The sequence below is a fragment of the Tasmannia lanceolata genome, unplaced genomic scaffold (genome assembly GCF_043159265.1).
Source record: "Tasmannia lanceolata isolate RefF3 unplaced genomic scaffold, GAP_Taslan_0.1 ptg000044l, whole genome shotgun sequence".
In the NCBI taxonomy this organism is placed as follows: domain Eukaryota; kingdom Viridiplantae; phylum Streptophyta; class Magnoliopsida; order Canellales; family Winteraceae; genus Tasmannia; species Tasmannia lanceolata.
Window position 1 is genome coordinate 16,235,476 of NW_027518721.1, and position 20,693 is coordinate 16,256,168.

The following is a 20,693-nucleotide window of genomic DNA, read 5'->3' on the forward strand; positions in this document are numbered from 1 at the left end:
AATGCTTTCATATTCATCTCTTCAAATCTATCTCCAATCATTGATTTTAGCCTATTATCCTTCCCAAGCAATGCATTGTGCCAAATTTATTTTCAGAAGCAATCCAACAAATATACCCAAGAAACTCTAAGACCAATTGTTGGAACAATATTGCTGAGAAAATTTGCCGGGCAAATCCGATCTAATCATGCACAAATTAACAAAAAAGTAGACAATAAAACAAGCCACAAGATGAGCACCGTGATTTACGTGGTTCGGCCAAGCCTACATCCACGGGTGAGAAACACGATCTTCCACTGTGAGAAAAACAATGTATAACAATTACAATGGATTAAAACAAACTCACAAACCTACAACCCTTTCCTTGCTTCTCTCACCCAAGACCATACACTGAGAGTAACCCGAGAGAAAACCCCAAGAGAAAACCCCTAGAAAAACCCAAGAGAAATAAACTCGAGAAGAACGCACTTCTCTCTCTCTCTCCTCTCTCCCTTCTTCTCTCCTCTATTCTTTCTTCTCTCTCCTCACGTTCTCACACCCAAGAGGTATCCAACACACACCTCTTGTGTTTCCTTTTCTTGGCCTTCACCGATATCCCACATGCTCAAGGAAAATAACGCAACTTTCCCAAGAAGTACCGTGAATAACAGCCCCAGTATTCTTAGGCCTTATTTTTTTTTTTGCAAAGCAAATAAACATTTAATGACAAAAATGTGTCAATTTGTTCGCCATCTTCAAAAGAGGATTTTTTTAGAGGCACGGAGAATTGCTCCGATTATGATTTTGTCAACCTTCAATGGAAAAATTCACGCCTCGCCATTCCATTTTAATCGACGCCTTTGCTCTGCTAATTGGCTTGGAATGATTAGAGAAATAAGAGAAACACTCGGCATAGAATAGACAGACTAAAGTGAAAATAAAAGGCTTATCCCTAAAAGCTCTCTCTTGGCTTGACCCAAACTACTACTAAATTTGAGAAAGAATGCTCAAAATAGAAATGGTGATTGTTTTTTTTTTATAGAATAGCTAGAAAAATGCTGATTTTATACGTATCTGATTAGCAAATGCAATGTTACAGCCACGAAGAAGCACACTACGAGAAGGTTCGACCGGTTGGAGAATTTCTTCATTCCTTTGACTCCCCATTATCTGTGAGCCTATCAAACCTCCCAAATTCAATTCTTTTGTCATTGAAAAACTCAATAGCCTTACAATTGAAACCACTGTGAAATAAGCAGCTACTCCAAAAGCTTAAGCTCTTAGAGTTGGTCTTATTTAATCATTTATATTTCATCACTCCCCCTCGTGTGTGGCCCCTCTCTTTTTTCCTTTCTTGTGTGTGTTGGGGGTTGGCCGTGCACATGTATCTTTTAATATCAAGTAGTTGTTGGGTTTTAAACACATAATCTGCCTTGAGACGAGCTCTGATACCATGTGAAACAATCAATTACTCCAAACGCTTAAGCTATTAGAGTTGGTGTTATTTAATCACTTACACTTCAATACCCGCACTTTGGCTATTTTTACTAAGGCAGGATGTCGGATCCTCTGTTTTCGAGAAGCTAATTTGTTGACTGTTCCAAGGACAGTAGGATCAACAGCCATTCTAAGACTAACAGAAGCAGCTGAGGGCGTGGAATGGGTGGCATTCTTGATTTTTTATTTCCCCGAGCAGGAAAAGTACAGAAGTGATTCCACACAAGTGGAATACAATTTTAAGATGAAGTAATTTCAAATTTAAAGTGGTAACGAGATGGAAACCCCTTTCAAGAAGCATCATAGAACTCAATGTGCCCTCTTAGCAACTCAGGCAAGACGGGTATTGAAGTCTTTGTTTAGGAAATCCTCGAATAACACCATCTATTCCTTTACGAGCCTAATTAGCATCACTGATTCCACAAAAGCTAAGGTCCGTGCTCTGCAATTTGAAAGTGGAAAGTGATTCCTCTAACACATTTTCGTGAATCAAAGTGATATGTGACAGGCCATGAAGACTTGTCAATCTCATGGATATGATTAAAGATCTGTGCCAGCATTGTGTATTCTCATTCTCTCTTATTCCCAGAAGTGCTAACCTAACTGAATCAGAAGCAACTATAAGTGCCAACGATTTTTGTAGTTTTTTGGCCAAACTTGGACTTACACCCTACCATATTTCAACTGTTTTACCATCCTAACTCCTAAGAATGAAAGTATATACAGAAGTGTTCGTATGCCTCAAATGAAATCTTTATTTAAATAGTTTTAAGGTGATATTTATAGAAGTTCTTTTGTACATTCAATCGTTTAGCCGAAATCAAGGGTCAAGGGTCAAGGAGAGAGAGAGAGAGAGAGAGAGAGAGAGAGAGAGAGACTAATGAACACCTTAAACACATACGAGGGACTAATGAACTGTTGGATTAGTGATATAAAATTACTTAGGGATTAAATTCTTTATGGAGGGCATTCTTGGAATGTGTTTTTTAAGTCTGCTAAAGAGGGCTTTTATCTTTAGTGGGGCTTGATTCTAAAAAAATGTGAGGTTAGGGATCTTTCTCTACTAGAAAGAGGGTATCTTTTCTCCAAGAGTTTTCTTCTTCTTCTCTTGCAAGAGCTTGGATCCAAGGTCATTAGGTTTCTTTTATGATGTTTTTCGGGTTGTGAAGACATTGTAAACAGGGAGTTGGGTTTTCTCCTTGGGTTGCAAGAAGAGGGTGTTGGTGGGGTTTTTTTTACTATTGTTTGAGAGGTAAGGGTTTTCACCCTTGCTTATAATTTCCCATCATTGTTAGTGAATTTCTACTTGCCGGATTGCCTGTGGATGTGGGCCAAGTGCCGAACCACGTAAATCTCTTGCGTCATTTGATTTCTTATTGTTCTTTATTTAACTACACTCTTAAATTGTTGCACACTTGTTTGGGTTAATTCCGTGGGTTATCGGAGGCTATTTGTTATTGTTTACTTCGAATAGTTTCTGATAACCGGATTTCTAGCTGCGGGTTCTTGTCGCAACATGAACACCTTAAACACATATGAGAAGATTTTTTTTTAAAATATGCCATTGTTTGTACTATTTCTATCCCTCCACTTTACACTTCTTCCGCCAAGATAAAGAGGCAAGGAGAGACCCCTTGCCTTAGACCTCTTGAGGATTTAAAGTACCCAGATGGTTCTCCATTTGTAACACCAAGAACCAGCATTTCTGAGCTGATTCCTCAATAAGTTTCCTCCAGACTTCTGACCCGAATCGCTTAAGGACATTTTGCATGGGCTTTTGCTTGTGGGAGTGTGCATTGTTGGAGAGAGAGAGAGAGAGAGAGAGAGAGAGAGAGAGAGAGAGAGAGAGAGAGAGAGAGAGAGAGAGATGTGGGTAATTTTGTTATGGACCAATTACTAATGGGGGACAAACATTAGGCAAAATTATAAACAGGACCCATGCTTTTCAAAAATTATCAACGGGGGACAAAAGCGGTCTTGTCAGTAAAAGCTGGACGAAAATACCCTTTGGCATATACAACACGTTTTGACTTTGGAAGAGGGTTTTCAAGTCTCTACGATTAGGGTTATTAGGTATCAAAATGGGGTTACCAATTTCAAAATGGGCTTATCAAGTCCCTGAAAATTGGCCGAGGGTACTAGAGTTTTGGAAGGAGGTTTTCAAGTATTTGGGATTGGGGTTATCTAGTATCAAAATGGGCTTATCAAGTGCTTGAAAATTGGCAGAGAGTTCTGGAGTTTCGGAAGAGGGTTTTCAAGTCTCTAGGAATGGGGTTATCTAGTATAAAAAATAGGGTTACTAATTTCCAAATGGGGTGATCAAGTCCTTGAAAATTGGCTAAGGATACTAGAGTTTTGGAAGGGGGTTTTCAAGTCTCTGGGATTGGGGTTATCTAGTATAAAAAATGGGGTTACCAATTTCTGAATGGGCTTATCAAGTCCTTGAAAATTGGCCGAGCGTACTGGAGTTTTGGAATGAGGTTTTCAAATCTCTAGGATTGGGGTTATCAAGTATCAAAATGGGGTTATCAATTTCCGAATGGGCATATCAAGTCCCTAAAAATTGGCCGAGGGCACTAGTGTTTTGGAAAGGGGTTTTCAGGTATTTGGGATTGGGGTTATCTAGTATCAAAATGGGGTTACCAATTTACGAATGGGCTTATCAAGTCCCTTAAAATTGCCCAAGGGTACTGGAGTTTTGGAAGGGGGTTTTCACGTCTCTAGAGTTGGGGTTATCCAGTATCAAAATGGGGTTACCAAATTCCGAATGGGCTTATCAAGTCCCTTATGAACATGCTTTTACTTCCTGTTTTTTTTCACTCGTTCATTTTCACGTTTTTTTCTTTCTACCGTATGATTCATCTTCCTCATCCTCCATTGAAAGGGAGAAGGAGAAATACCAAAACCCTAAAACAAATGAAAAACAAAACCTAGATATAGAGAGAGATGGGAATGAACTTACGTTTCAAGTTTTCGAGCTTTCCCTCCTCCAATGGTGGCTAAAATGATGAAGAAGATGACTGGTAGGGCAAAAAAAACAAGTTGAAAATGGAAAAGTGAAAAAAAGAGAGGGAAAGAATAGAGAAGAGGGAAAAGTGGAAAAGCAAAATGTGTTGCTTAAGAAAAGGGCATTTTCGTCCAGCTTTTAATGACAAGACAGATTTTGTCCCTCATTGGTAATTTTTGAAAAGCCTGGGTCCAATTGATAATTCTGCCTAATTTTTGTCCCCCTTTGGTAATTGTTCCTTTTGTTATTTCAACCGATTTGGTGATGTTATAGCAACTATTTTCTAAAAGTATAACTTTCTGGCAAATATATATAAAATTTTTAAGGACTATATAGCAATAATTTTACAAAACAGGGGCTAATGGGCAAAAAAACTCTTAGAAAGACGCATCCCAGAAGATCCTAGGCCTTTTATCCAAAGTCATCTTTTGAAGGGATTATTTAAGACTGAGGCCGAGACTAGGTAGTATATTTTTGAGGAGTTTTGCACCTTCAAAGAAAAAAATACTGGCTGCAAAAGTACACGTGGGGTCCAAATGTTTGGTGATTTAAACTTTTTATTTGTAGTTCTCTATTTTTTGGAAAGATTATTCTTCTGATGTTTTGAATCCTTAGTGAAGTGGTCATCATCTACACTGTTGGGTTTCGCTGTTTTCTTTTAAGTGGAGTGACCCATCCTTGTCTGACAAGGACTTGGTCTCTCAATGCACCTGGGGCTCTCCCTTGTGCTCTCAATTGTAGTATCCTAGTTGGATTAGGAGAGAGAGGGAATGTTAGGTTAGGCTTTCTAGTTAGCCTAAAGACTAGGTTTAAGTCTTTAAGAGGACAAAACCAACAATAAAAGAGGAAGAGCTAAGAGAAAAGAAACAGTCATACTTTTTTCCATTTGGAGAAAAAGGAGTAATAGATAATTTCTCTTGGTTTTGTCCTGTGGTGAGATATAAAATAGATTTTCCTCTTGTTTTTTTGGGTATGATCTTTGGCTGAGACCTGAGAGGAGGAGAGAAAGGCTTAGAATTGTGGATTTTGTATTGTTCACATTTTAATCCTGTTTATTGTTTCTTTTTCTTAGTGGAAGATCGCATCTATGTAGGCAATCTTACTATGGAAACATACTTTCATTCTGTATCAATATGATATTAATGTACCTTACTAAAAATAAAAATAATATTATTGGGTTAGGGAAGGATGGGAAGGAAAGATTTTCATCACCAGTTGGTAGGTAGGTTCTGTTAACTTACCAACTTCACCAAAAGCTTAAGCTGTTGGAGAAAGGCATTATTTATCTTTTTATACTTTTAACACTCTCCCGCACGTGTGGCCCACTTGGCAAACACGTGGCATCGCACTTTGGGCCGACCATCGCATGTGGATTTTTGCTATCGGTTTGAACTCGAGACCTTTGGCTCTGATACCATGTTAACTTACCAACTTTTCCAAAAGCTTAAGCTGTTGGAGAAAGGCGTTACTTATCTTTTTATACTTTAACAGGTTCAAGGTTTTAAATTTCAGTTTCGAAATGCGTTTCGCTCCTCACCGAAACCGAAAATTTTGCCGAAATTTGGAAATTTCGTTCGAAATTCGACGAAATAAAAAAGCAATATTTTATCCTAGCTGAAATTTCGGGCGAAATAAAGTAACGTTTCGAGGTTACCCAATTTCGATTTCGCTATCGACCGAAACCCGAAATTTTGGATTTCGGTCGAAATTTAAAAAGTTGGGTAGGTTGGAAAGGAATCATACGCATTTATGTAGGCAACCTTACTATAAAAACTAAGTGTACTTCTGTTGAAGTATAAATGATTAAATAACACCAACTCTAACAGCCTAAGCTTTTGAAGTAATTGATTCCCATATGCACTTATGGCTGTCTTCTTTAATCTTGCATTGTCCTAGCCCACTACATACGCGGTGTCATTAGGTCCCTTTATTTTTATTTTTGAAAAATGAAAATTTATTATAATGTGGTTGGGACAATGGGGGACTTCAAAATACAAGAATTGTCAATAGGGAACACACTTTTGAAAAATTGTTAGAGAGGGACGAAATGGGGTTATCAAGTCCCTAGAAGGGGGTTATCAACCCTCTAAATGGGGTTATCAAACTCTCAAAAGGGGGTTATCAACACTATGTCCCCCGTTGGCAATTTTTCCATAACCAAAAGATCCCAAATCTTTAAAAAAAAATCAAAATCTAACTCGATTTGTAGCCAACGACAAGATAGGATGCATGAAAAACAAACACACAGCAAGAAACACAAGAATTATGTAGTTCGTCATTATACTTAGAGAAGAGGGTTTCACTATCTCAATATTAGGGTTACTGTGGACCCCGATCCGGAAGAGAGAGGCGCGGTGAGGGACATGCCCCCACACGCTAACCGGTCTCTAGATCATCCACGTGAATGGAGAGCTCTACCAAGGAACTCTCGAAAGAATGTGCCTCTCACAGCATGAGTGGCGATACAAAGGGAGATACCTCTCGATTCGGGGACTAGCCCAGATTCGAGGCGTACCTTAAACAAAGAAGAGTCGCCATCCAAGGAAAAGGGTCCAAGGATCCCATACTATGCTCTGTTGCAACGGATAACCAGAGATATAAAAGAGGGTTCGTGCCTGGTTACGAATTCGGAAGGTCTAAAGAGCACCTCATCCGCCCAAGTGCAAGCACCTGGTCTCTTATGCCATTTATTTATTAATTTTGAAGAGTTTTGGGTGAAAGTCATATGAAATAGGAACATATATCTCTGAGAAGACGTCTACCTAATCATGCATGTCTCAGAGATGACAAATTACACAAAATAAATGAAAGATGTGTCAACTAAGCAAAACTAGGTTATAAGTGACATGCCTAATGGGTGTCTGAGTTCTGTTGTGCAAACACATGCATGCTACAGCAAAAGGTATAGGATCTGTACGTGAAAGTAAGAAAACATAACAAAACACACAGCACAAATAAACTCTATACACAACAGGACAAGACAAATCCTAAAACTCTAATGCAGGACTTGACTCGGACCAAGATGGCCGTCCATCTTAGCTGCTCTACGTATCCCGGCCTCGGGAAGAATCGGAGTCAACGTAGTTCGATGCCCTATTCTAACTACGATGCCTAACCATCTAGAACCGCTATCCTAGACTCGATTCCACTAGACTCGACTGATTTTTAAAGCTTTTTCCACAATTGCTTAAGTTCAAGTGAATTGTAAGTTTTAGGACTCTATATGCCCTAACTAATGCAAGTTGTTTAGCCTTAAACTAATGCAGGTGGGCCCTACAACTTATGTATAACTAGGCTGTGCATCCTAAAGAAAACCATGGGCTGGCTATATGCTTCCTAGTCTAGCCATCGGTTCGACTAAATGTCTAACCGATCGACTCGAGGCCTCCTAACTCTAAGGACACTCACACGACAGGACACACCACATCAATACAAATCAAGACCGACTCCTAACTCTAAAACACCCTAAATATCTAGGACAGACTCCTAACTCTAGGGGAAGATCTTTTTGAAAAGGTTTTGAAGTTTTTGTATTTTTGAAAGGTGTTTGAAATGTTTAAGTTTGAAGGTTTGGCTGGACTTGGGATGTGGATCCCAAGCTGCACTACGTACCCTTTAGAGAGGGATCAAGCCAACGTAGTTCGGAAAGACTTTCCTAACTACTCTGAATGACTCAAGATTTTTAAGATTTTTAGTTTTTCAGATGTTTTTGATGTTTTTGACACAAGAGGACAAAATCCTATCATCATAAGAGGAGGACAGACTCCTGATATCCCGCAAAGGTTGGACAGCATCCTATGCTTTGCGGGGGAAAAAACAGAATAACAACTCTGCAAGGGTTGGACAGCATCCTATACCTTGCAGGAGCGGATAGAAAAACACATGATCTGATGAGAGGTTGGATAGAATCCTAACCCTTATGATGATAGGACTGACTCCTGAAACTGAAGGACTGACTCTCTAACTAAGGACAAACATCGTATGCTAATGACTCTGAGAAGGGTTCTAATGAGACATGACATGTCTCCTAAAACAAAAGGATAAGTAGGGCCAATGAGACAAAGCCTGTCTCCAAAGTGTTTGAACTTTCTGTATGAGACATAGCCTGTCTCCCTAAATGGGTATGACTATCTGCTGAGACGTAGCTTGTCTCCCTAAAAGGTTTGATTTTCTATATGAGACATAGCATGTCTCCCTAAATGGGTATGACTATCTGCTGAGACGTAGCTTGTCTCCCTAAAAGGTTTGATTTTCTGTATGAGACATAGCATGTCTCCCTAAATGGGTATGACTATCTGCTGAGACGTAGCTTGTCTCCCTAAAAGGTTTGATTTTCTGTTGAGACACAGCTTGTCTCCTAAAAGAGGACTCTGGATGACTCTTTCATCGCCCTTGCAATGAAAGGACAAATTCTAAAGGTTTCTAAACATTGGGTAAGTCTAAAATAAGAGGGGAGACAAGGAGGGGTGTCAATGAGACTAAGCAAGTCTCCAAAAGAGAGGGGCTCCAGATATCTCTTTCATTGCCCTTGCAATGAATGGGTTTCTAATGTCTAAGGGATACACATATAAAAGACTGGTCAAGTCTTTTGAAAAGAAGAGGGGAGTGCTACTTGGACTGAACAAGTCCCCTAAAGATGAGCTTGGGCTAGCGCCTTCATCGCCCTTGCAATGGTAGGAGGATGCAAAGAACAAAAGAAATACACAATTTAATAAGAACATGATCGTGCTAACATATCCTGTGAGTAAACTGACTTGAAACTAAATCTCAACTATCTAGGAAATTTTAATTCACACCATTTATGAAGGACCATAAAATCATACATTCACAGTTTAATGACAATGAGATCAACAGAATGAACATTTCCTCTACTTCCCAATGTAAAAAATGCATTTTGAATTTCAAAATGGTAAGCAATAGAGACAATATACTCATGAGTAAAATCAATCAGAGAATCAAGATTAATCAAGTCATATTAAATGTAAAAATCATTTCAACCTCCTTATATTGACCAAAACATATAACAAAGATATCAAAGAAAAGCATAATCAACACCTCGACTTCAAAGTTCAAATCCATACCCTAACCATAACAAGCATAGCAAAATATCTTCAAATGATTATAGAAAACATGTGAGGCTGAACATCAAAGGCAAAATTAAACTTACCTGAATCCGAATTGTTTGGATTACCTTCGACCTTCAAATCAGAGTGTTATTCTTGTGCATTGAATTTAATCTTTCTCCTCTTTTCAAATGGCCAACGAGACTTCCAACTTCTTTTCCGATGAAGTTTCCCTCAGAAAAATCCAATTCGCTGAATTGCTAGCATGCTCCATCTATTGAAACGAGAATCGTATTGATAAACATCTGCGGACCAAGCATTGGCGGAAGCAGCTGGTGTTCCTTTCCAAAACAACCCAAAACTTCCCAATGGTTCCCCTTTCCATCTGCATCACAAGTTAATACATAGAGCCATTCCTCAAGCCTTCTAGCCTCCTTCCTAACAGTGATGAATTTTTTGCTTTGGATGAATAACCTCCATCGCTTGTACACAGCACCCATAACAGGGAAGCGACAGCGAGGGATGAATGCAAGGCAGTACTTTGCCACATCATCAGGCAGACCAGATAAAATGGGACAGTAATTGCAGGATTGCACTGGCGGCATTAATTGGGTGGTGAATTTCGAACGTGTTTGTGGATTTTTCATTTCAGGCTTGCGGAGATACTGTTTAATTAACACTTCCCAAAGTTCATCATCATGCTGCATCGTCACAAATTCTATAGCCTCCTCTATATCCTCTACTTATTAATGATAACTGCCAATGCTTGTTTTGTATTTCCCATCCTTCCAAGGATGAAGACCTGCTTTCTCAGAAGATCTCTTTTCACGCAAATTTCATATGCCTTATCAAGTTTATAATGCTGACTACTTCTCATGAATAGCATCATGCAAGTAGTGTTTCTCAATGAAGTCGAATATCTCAGGTTTCATCAGATCAGCATATAATGCAAGGGATTTTTCATACTGTGTATCGATCACATACAACTCAGCCAATGCCTCTTTCAATGCTTCAGTCATAGAGGACGTATTAAGCTGAGGTTCAATTGCAGATATAACAGGCAAGGCAGAATATATCACTGGTGGCCAAGATTTAATAGTTGACAATAGGTCCTTGTGAAAAGATGGAATAGTTGCTAGAGCTACGAGGGAAACCTCATAAGCAGTGTCACGAAGCCTTGGGTTTTCTGTAGGTATGTATGGAACCAACACAGGAAGCGGGCGGAGATGAGCGAAGTGGAAAACCCATCTTTCCATGCTGAAGTTGATCCACGCAACAACTTGGGACATACTATGTAGTACAAAGGTTCATCACCAGCAGCCCACTGTCCACCCGCATAACTACTTCCTGTAAAAGGAGCATGAGCAAGTGCATAATCCTTTGCCTTGTAATGCTCAAAGCCATTCACAGGCAGAGCATCCATAGCAAGTTCATCATTTTTCCAAGTGACTATGCGTACTTCTGGCCTCTGTGCAGTTCCCTGGCGAGAAGGAACGGTGCTACTAAATTCTTTATCTCCATTCTCTTCTTCAGGAATATAAGCTAGAACAACCAAAGCATCACCATAGGGTGCAATTCCAGAAATGAAATAACTGGTCTGGAATGATGCCACAATGTCCACATGATCCCCACTTGAAACATGAATATTCCTTTGTGTCCCATTAACTCCGGATGGATTCATTCCAATTGCAGCAATTTTTACAGATGTTCCCCACCCAATAACCAAGAGTGTATCATCCTGCCAAACTAAGTGAGGGAGTAAGAGCTCAGGGCGGGGGCTTCCTCAAGGCCTCTCGATAAATGTAATGCGCTGGTCATTTGCCATATCATAAATTTTCACACCCGCATCGTTAGCCCAAGCAATAAGACTCGTTCTCTACTTCACCGCGTGTATCGGACCTTCACCAGAGTGTAAAACCTGGTCACGGTAGCCGAACCATTTTTTGCTGTTTAGAAAGAGATGACCTGCTAAACCACCAGCGACGAGTCTCCGTGAAGCTTTCCTTGAATAATCCGGATCAAGAGTGATGGCCTTCATCGGTCTATGATACTCAAACTTCAATTTCTCATCAGTGAAAAGGCTGATTTCCTTGAAAATCGAGGAGGTGAATGGTTCCGTCATGAGTACCGAGAACGATCATACGTTCTGCGACGGAAATTGACGAAGCTGCATCACTGGAGAGAAGAGAAAGTATACTGCCTCCCATTCTCAATAACCTGCTCCGGTCTAAGCTGATTCGCAGAACACTCCTTCTCTGCCTTCATAATCTGCTGAACCTCCAAAGGACTGCACAATCTCGACAACAACCGCGAAGATTTCCTCAATTTCGATCTCTTCGTCTCATCTATAGGCTCCCCTATGCAACTCACACTTTCTTTCCTCAAGCATTGATCCCATGGCCTTAAGCACACAATTACTGCAATACCTAGCATCACAGACCAGACAAGCCTCCTCTCTAAACCTCATCCTACGTTCACACCTACTACAAATTCCTCTCCTCCTCTCCCTCCTGACAGCCACTGGCGGAGCCACTACCGCCAGATCAGCAAAGCTCGATCGAGAAGAAGATAACTCATCATCATCATCATCATCATCACCTCGCCTTTCCACTGCCACAGTGTCGAAAGTCACCACCACAGCTCTCCGGCCCTCAGCCGCAGGTCTCTGTGGAGAAGCAGAGACAGAATTCAGATCTTGATCCGACGATCCAGATGATCCGCTGGATTTTAACAGTTCCTCCTCTCCTCCCTCAACTGTTGGAAATGGAAAAGTCCTCCTTTAGCATTGGATCTGTCCCCCACGATTCTAAATTTCCAATCAAATCAGGATCGTCCAAGATATTCAAACGAATTTCTCCAGATCACTTCCGATTCACCTGATTAAGGTTTCATCCACCGCAAAAAGAAGAAAAATACCCTAACTTCAACAGAATTAAAAAAAAAAAACTCTCGCTCTCTCCCTCTCTGCAGATCTGATTCTTCACTTGTAAGAATTTTGGCAGAAAACTAGAGGGTTTGAATTTCTCAAGCACCATTTTTCCGTTTTCAGATCTTGAAGTAGGGCATAGTAAAGAGCCAGTAACAGATCTAGAAGCTACTACTTGCGCCATTGCGGAAACTTTGTTGATTGAGAAATGCAAGAAAAACAGAGGCGATTTTGAGATTTTACTCTCTATGTAAACCTACTTGTAGAAATCGAAGCTTAAAATCACTCTGGAAAGCTTCTGATCAGAGATGCCGGAGGAATGACCGGATTCCGGCAATGCTTTACCGGAGAAGATGATCGGCACTTTCTCTCTTGCTTTCTCTTCCTCTCTCTCTGATTTCATTTCTTTGCTATTCTTCTAGCAGATCTAACCGGAGAAGATGTCAACGAACGGAGGAGGTGAATCGGCTGGGGAAATGGCCGGAATCCGATCAGATCGTAGCTTGCCGGAGATGAGGAAAGTGCGCGACTCTCTCTCTCTCTCTCTCTCTCTCTCTTTCTCATAATTTTTTAGGAAAATGAAACCCCCTCTGAAAAATCTCAACGAACAGTTTTTTATAGATGGGGATTGTGCTGATTTCAGCACACCCCATCTTTGGTATTTGCACACCCTTTTGCAATATTTCAACCCTCTACTCTCCTTTGCTTTTTTCAACTAAATGAGTCTCCTCCTTATGCCCAAATCCAATGGGCATATATATAAAAGGAAAATGACTTACTCGCCCCCCCCCCACTTTTTTCTTTTTTTCTTTTTATTATGGACAGCCACCATTTTGGTGTAGTTATAATTATTTCTCAACATTAAAGGGTCATCCGAATAGAAAATAGGAGGTGAATACTTTAGTCCAGCACATAGGGACAATACTGACACATTTATATCAGATAATACACCCCCTTCTTGTCAAATGAAAAAGGCAATTGCATTAGTATAACCATGTTTTGATATTTGCACATCCTTCTGCGATATTTCACCCCCCTCTACATTCCATGGACAGCCACTTCAAGTGAATTTTCAACTACTATTTACCCATCAGGGGGGTGCCTGGGTAAGGAACGAGTCCTAGGGGAAATGATATATTCGGCCCCATTCCCTCTCTGGACAGCCCTCTCATGTGTATTTTGTTAGCTCTTTATGCTCAAGAGGGTGGTCCGGGTAAAAACAGGGTGAATAACAAGGACTTCCATTTTCTTCTCCCGTACAGCCCCATGAGGTATATTGATGACTATTTTTTTCTTTTCTTTTTTTAGATTTTGGGGCATAAAGAAAGGAATCAAGGCAATTGAACGGGGGATATCGACGGGGTTCAGGATCATTCCGGCTCCACAAAAGTTTGAACAATGATCTGCAAATGGGCATTTTCGGGTTCTTTTGCATTTTTGAGCTCAATTCTTTGGGGATTTCGGATATTTCGGAACTCAAATTTCGAGAATTTTATTGAATTTCGGGATTTTAGGGTCCGGTCAAAATGGGGTGTCTACAGATGCCCCTCTTTGGCAGAGCGTGCTTGTCGCGCGAATGTCAAAGCTGAACAGACAACACATTTTGACTGGCCCAAAAATTGATTGGAGAGAAAGAAGAATGAAGGAGATGATTTTGCGAATATTGGACTTTGGAAGGATCAGATATCTCAGGGGTTGTGATATGGAATAGATGTTTCAGGGGTTTTAAATGGAAGAGATGCCTCAGGGGTCTTCATTTGGAAAGGTTGCCTCAGGGGTCTTCAGATGGAATGGTTTTGGTATTTTTCAGACTTCTACGCTCTGGGCGAACACTATTCAAGGAGAATTTAGATTTTACGTTCAGGATGAAAACTCTCAAGAGAAATTGAGTTCTACGCTTGGAGCGAATGCTTTCAGAAAGAATTTTAGTTCTACGCTTAGAGCGAATGCTTTTCAAAAAGACAATTGATTTTACGCTTGGAGCGAATGCTTTCAAGAAGAATTTGGGTTCTACGCTTGGAGCGAATGCTTTCAAGAAGAATTTGGGTTCTACGCTTGGAGCGAATGCTTTCAAAGAATCGGTACTACGCTTGGAGCGAATGCTTTCAAAGAATCGGTACTACGCTTGGAGCGAATGCTTTCAAAGAATCGGTACTACGCTTGGAGCGAATACTTTCAAAGGATCGGTACTACGCTTGGAGCGAATGCTTTCAAAGGATCGGTACTACGCTTGGAGTGAATGCTTTCAAAGGATCGGTACTACGCTTGGAGCGAATGCTTTCGGGGAGAAATTGGTTTTACGCTTGGAGCGAATGCTTTTCAAAGAGAAATTGATTTTACGCTTGGAGCGAATGCTTTCAGGAAGAAATTGGTTTTACGCTTGGAGCGAAAGATTTTCAAAGAGACGAATTGATTTTACGCTTGGAGCAAATACTTTCAGGAAGAAATTTGATTTTACGCTTAGAGCGAATGATTTCAGGAAGAATTTGGATTTTACGCTTGGAGCGAATGATTTCCAAAGAAAATTTGGGTTCTACGCTTGGAGCGAATGATTTTCAAAGAGACAAAATGATTTTACGCTTGGAGCGAATGCTTTTAGAAAGAATTAGTTTCTACGCTTGGAGCGAATGCTTTTCTGGGATAATTCGGTTTCTTCACTCGGGATGGATGCTCTCAGGTAGAAAATTTGATATTTTCACTCGGGGTGGATGCTCTTAAGGAGAAAATTTGGTATTTTCACTCGGGGTGGATGCTCTCAGGGAGAATTCGGTTTCTTCACTCGGGGTGGATGCTCTCAGGGAGAAAATTTGGTATTTTCACTCGGGGTGGATGCTCTCAGGGAGAATTCGGTAAACGGGAATCGAGGGTCCATGGTAATAAACCATGAAGAGCCAAGCATTGAATCTGGGTTCCATGACAATAAGCCACGAAGAGCCCAGCATACAGAAACAATGACATGTAAAAGATATGAATGGAATGACCATGAATAGTGGGTCCATAATATATCTGAAAGGATATATCACAAAGAGCCACTTGGGGAGCAAGGGTCCATGATGTACGTGAATGGTAGACCATGAAGAGCCAAGAAAGGACAAGGATAGTGGGTCATGATACAGCATAGAAGACAGATCACGAAGAGCCACTCAGAAAGCAAGGGTCCATGGTATACCTGAATAGTAGACCACGAAGAGCCTTGGAAGAACAAAGATATTGCTGAGAATTGATTGATTTTGGATGATTTTTTTTTTTTTTAGACTGATCGCCTCTTGCCGAGGAAATTGGGAGTACAAGTTCCTTGCTGAGAATTGGACTCAGATAACTTGCGGGGATTTGGATATTAACCCTTCTTTGACAAGTGAAAAGCATTATGCTGAGGTTTGAAGGTTGTGGGAGCAAATTCTAGACTCCGCTGGGGACTGAGGTTTTGAAGGTTGTGGGAGCAAATTCTTGACTCCACTGGGAAAATTGATTTTCTTTGGAAGTTGATTCTTTTAGAAAAGGGTTCATTTGAGGAGTTTAGAGATTTGGCTCGAGACATGCTCGTATCTCTCTTATCTCAACTTGTTATAAACATTGGCACTGATTGCCTTTATGTGCTCGATATCTTTTATGACGCAAGTCATAAAAGATGCCCCTAGTGTATTGTACTTCCATGACAAGAGTCCCAAGGAAAGTAGAACCATGATAGGTAGGAAAATTTGGGTTTGCATAGGTTCTTTCTTTGAGGAAAAGATGGGATAATGGCTAAGCTCAAAAGACTTCTTCTTTCGTTGACCACTATTTAAGGTTCGCTCTTTCACCACCATCTGCTTGAAACTTTGACATATTCAACCTGTCTGAATAGGATACCTAAACCAGGATCTTTCATCATTTTTTTTTTTTTCGGAAGGTATACACCCATTCTTCCAGTGCCAAACAACTTGGACCTTGAAGGAAAACAAATGAGGAATAGACTTTCAAGGACTCTTATCAAAGAAGAGGTACATTGTTCGAGGGACTCGACTCACTTTTGATTCACCCTTAAACCTAATGTGTATTTTTAAATGGTAAGGCTAGCCGCTCTCAGGATAATTTCGAAAACCATGTCAAGAGGCACTAATTTCGTCCATCAGGATTTTTGTCATGGTTATTACCCCTTTGGATTGCTCAATTTCAATGCCCCTAGTTTAGAAAGGTGTCAAAATAAATCTCACTGACACTACTCAGATTCCGGGATCCTGCCCTGTTTGAAGACTGCTTCTCCAACTCTTTGATTCTCCTTCTTTTCAGGAAGTCAAACTGATGTCTTCCAGGTTTTCAGTCTTGCAGACCGCTTGTCTTGATTCTTGCTTTGAGTTCTCACTCTAAACTCAATTTCTGAAATTCTCCATAACTGAGGAGCTCCTTCTGTATCTCACCAACTTTCTGTCTGTGGGAAGTCTTTGCTGCTGACTAGATTGCCTTCTTGAATTTTTCAATCTAACAAATCGCTACCCTTACTTTGCATAAGCCAACCTCTTTGGTTGTCGACTTAGCAAGAAAAATGATTCTCACTTTTCTCTAGGCCGCCTTTTCAGGTTTTCAACCTAGCAGGTCTTCAGACTCTCGTTCTTTTCATTTCTTTCTGTTTTTGTTTTCAATTGCCTTGAACCTTTGCTCATTTCACCAGAAGAACTTTATAGGTAGGCTCGGGTTCAAAAGGGTTAGATATCAAAAAGTTCAAACGATTTGGACCGAATCTGGTCTTGCCAGACTACCTACGTACCCCAAAAATGGAGGATCAGATCCGCGTAGTTCGCTTTGGGGTTTAACAAAGAATGGTTTAGCTTTTTAGCTTCAAAATTTTGAAAGGGGGATGCTTTAGCTTTTATCCCCAAGGTTTGACCGAACCTGAGTTGATCAGGTTGCCTACGTACCCCCGAAGAGGTGGGGATCAGGTCCGCGTAGTTCGGGTGCATAAAAATGCCCCTGGTTTATAATGTAGTTGAAAGAATTGTTTGATTTTAAAATGTTGGCTCAAAGGGCTCATAAAAGGATGTTTTAAACATTGGGATTTTGGCTATAAAGGCTCAAACGTCCAAGGATGGCCTCCTGGTGTTTTGATGTACAAGCTTTTGAATGTTTAAGGTTCAAGACTTTGAAATTTTTATTTTTTTTTTTTTTTTTTCGAGAGTCTGCCAGTATTTGCAAGCAAGACTTCAACCATGGTGCTCCACTCTCATCTCGGAAATCTCGGACTTTCATTAGTCTCCAAATACTGAAGACAATTCTCATATACAATCTGTCTCACAGACTCCAACATCTGGGTCTTTGATATTCCTAAGGAGTTGTCTTAGAGACACATTCCCTTCTCCTTCTTGTCTTTCTCATGCTCTCATCAGCTCGACTGGATGTCTGATGCTCATTTCTCTAGCATTTTAGCTTCTGACTTGATGTTTAAAGCGGAAGGAGTCTTGCTTTGCACAACAACAGGGCGTTCACCCGGTTTATCCTTATAGGATCAAGCAAGACTACTTCGAACCCCTATAAACCGGTTTATCAATTCCTCGCTCTCCTCGGGAGATAAAGTTTTGCCAATCCATCTTTCCCGAGTTTCGGATTTCAATACCACTATCAACAGCTTTGATTTCTTCTTTGAGTGGCTATGCTCGACGCTCTTCCTCTCGTTTGACCATGTTTCAGATCTCGAGGGGAATTTCGTCTGCATTCTCATCCGAGAAGGGTGTGTTTAATTATTTAAACATCAGATCTAAGAGTGAATCATAAGACATTGAAGATACAAAAGCAAATGCTTTATTGAATTGAAAACTCCAAGTACATTAATGATTCTTGGAATGCCTCTATAGGCTTTACATCTGCTTGATAGAAAATAAAACACTGACTGTAATTGAGGAACACTGACAGACACGACACACTTTCTTTTTTTTTTCTATCGACACAATGAGACTTACCAACTTGGAGAGAGAAAAGTTGGTGTACACTCAATGAAAGACAAACCTAACAAAACAAGACACTTCTTCGTCAGTAATGCACTGGCACTGAAAGGTGATGGGTGGCACTCCTTCCTCCATGATGTATGACTGGGGAGTCCAATCCTGGTATAGGTTCTGTTGACCTAGCTAGGGGAAATGAAAGGAAACTGGTTCAACAAATGGGTGAAGTCAGTTAGGTCTAACTCCTGTCATGGAAATGACAAACACTAACTTTAGTACGAGGCAATCTCATTGAATGTTATACACAAGTTGAAACAAGAGATAATACAAACACATCTCTCCCTTGGGTAAGAACCAATAGCATAACAATTTGTAAGAAGGTTTATTGTGGCGATCACACTGAAAATGTGTTGGGTAAAATCCGGCAGCATGACGGCTACACAAAGAGACCTCACAAGTCATCTCAAGGGTATATGGATAAACTCGGCAGTATAGGACTCCCAGCAAGGATACTTGCATTCAAATGATGGTGACAAGATAGGCTCATGAATGAAAAACAGAATATGGTCACCAGAGGGATGTAATCAAATGAAGGACTGACCATGAAGGACGACATTTAGAGATTGGTTGAATTTGCAACCAAAAGATCGAAGGATAGATTGTGACCATAAGAATGATGATTAGAAGCCATCGATCTGATCATAATCTAAAAGAATGAATAGATAGGGATAATTGATTAGATTATGAATGAAAACCTAACTAAGAGGTAAACCCTAATCTAATATTGAAAAATACGGATCAATTTTAAGAACAAATAGATCAAGGAATAGATTATGGATAAAGAGCCAATAATCTAATGATAATCCACAAAATGGATAAATAGAAAGAATTGATTAGATTACAAGGGAGAACCTAACTAAGAGGTAGGCCGCAATCTAAATATATGGAAAACACGGATCAATGATACAAGGTATGAATCAGATCTATGATCAAAAGATCAGAAAAAAGACTGGTCATAACGATGACATGTAGAAGTCACCGACCAAATCTAAATCTCAAAGAATATGACTGATTGGATTAGATAGGAAACGTTACAAAGGAGTAAGCCCTAATCTAATAATCAATAAATAGGTATATACATATATATATATATCCTAACCAGGGGCACCAGCCCTAAATATGATCCCATAGAGTCAAGACACTTGACTCAAGACAGACATGTGAGTGTACTAGGACTGCGTTGTAGCCACATAAGGTGAGCTACAATAATCTATGGATAGGACAAGGCTCCTAAATCTAAGCTCCAACATGTGTAAGCAACACATGTTCGTCCTTATATGAATGCAATATATGTATAAACACATGCAGATCCTAATTGGGATTTCACTAAGTCAGCAAATATATTCATGTACATAATATATGTAAAATGAAAGTAGAGCTCCGGACTCAATCTATCGGGTACTATGCTTATGATCCATACTTAAAATGTATAACACAAGTACGCCTAGTGTTATACATAGTATGCTTCATTACTCATCGGCTGCTGTAGACACAAGTACGCCTAGTGTTTACGACTGCAGCACCGGCGCATAGCTTGGTAATAGATACAACAGCACCATCTGGATAGTGATATCCCATGAGGCACGCATTATATCTATCCCATGGAGCCAATAATAATAAAATCAATAAAAGAAAAAATAAAGACAAAATGATGTATGCTGTGCAGTGTGTGAATCCCTTGTTTTAAACACCTATTTGGTGCCCCTGGATTCTAAGCGATTAAATTCCCATTTATAATGATTTTAGCTCAAAATTCTTCAAAATTAATAATAAATGGCATTTTAACAGAGTTAGGCAATATCTCGTAAGAGAAGTCCCCAGCAGAGTCGCCAGCCTGTGGACCCCGATCCGGAAGAGAGAGGCGCGGTGAGGGACATGCCCCCACACGCTAACCGGTCTCTAGATCATCCACGTGAATGGAGAGCTCTACCAAGGAACTCTCGAAAGAATGTGCCTCTCACAGCATGAGTGGCGATACAAAGGGAGATACCTCTCGATTCGGGGACTAGCCCAGATTCGAGGCGTACCTTAAACAAAGAAGAGTCGCCATCCAAGGAAAAGGGTCCAAGGATCCCATACTATGCTCTGTTGCAACGGATAACCAGAGATATAAAAGAGGGTTCGTGCCTGGTTACGAATTCGGAAGGTCTAAAGAGCACCTCATCCGCCCAAGTGCAAGCACCTGGTCTCTTATGCCATTTATTTATTAATTTTGAAGAGTTTTGGGTGAAAGTCATATGAAATAGGAA

General features: G+C 40.3%; 2 pseudogenes; both read right to left on the reverse strand.

Annotated features, from left to right (window-relative positions):
- Positions 1-710: 710 nt before the first annotated feature.
- Positions 711-845, reverse strand: LOC143864082 (small nucleolar RNA snoR86; annotated as a pseudogene).
- An 8,461-nt stretch (positions 846-9,306) lies between these two features.
- On the reverse strand, positions 9,307-13,266 carry LOC143863711 (vacuolar protein sorting-associated protein 41 homolog pseudogene; annotated as a pseudogene).
- Between the last annotated feature and the right edge of the window lie 7,427 nt (positions 13,267-20,693).